Source organism: Physeter macrocephalus, unplaced genomic scaffold, assembly GCF_002837175.3.
Source record: "Physeter macrocephalus isolate SW-GA unplaced genomic scaffold, ASM283717v5 random_2427, whole genome shotgun sequence".
NCBI lineage: Eukaryota > Metazoa > Chordata > Mammalia > Artiodactyla > Physeteridae > Physeter > Physeter macrocephalus.
In genome coordinates, this window is record NW_021147713.1 from 1,555 (window position 1) to 2,146 (window position 592).

Genomic DNA, 592 nt, shown 5'->3' on the forward strand with positions numbered 1-592 from the left:
TTGTTTTGTTTTGGTTTTGGTTTTGAGTAACTTTTTTACACAAGAGATTCATATTCTTTATAGAGAAATCATGTAATAAAATAATCCAAAAATAGATTAAAAAGCAGCCGTAATTCCACCTCTCAGATATATTATCACTGTATCTATTTTATAGTATAGCTTTCTTATATAATTTTTTAACATCTTTATTGGAGTATAATTGCTTTACAATGTTGTGTTAGTCTCTGCTGTATAACAGTGCATCAGCTATACGTATATATATATCCCCATATCCCCTCCTTTTTGCGTCTCCCTCGCACCCTCCCTATCCCAGCCCTCAAGGTGGTCACAAAGCCCCGAGCTGATCTCCCTGTGCTCTTTGGTTTGTTCCCACTAGTTATCTTTTTTACATTTGGTAGTGTATATATGTCCATGCCACTCTCTCACTTCGTCCCAGCTTACCCTTCCCCCTCCCCATGTCCCTAAACAGAATTTTAAGAAGTTAGCCAAGATAAAATGAGAAAATGATTTAGACTTAGGTCCCAAATTTACAGCTTCAGTGTTTTAGGAAAATTCCTTGACAGCTATACTGAGCCTCAGTTTTCACATTTGT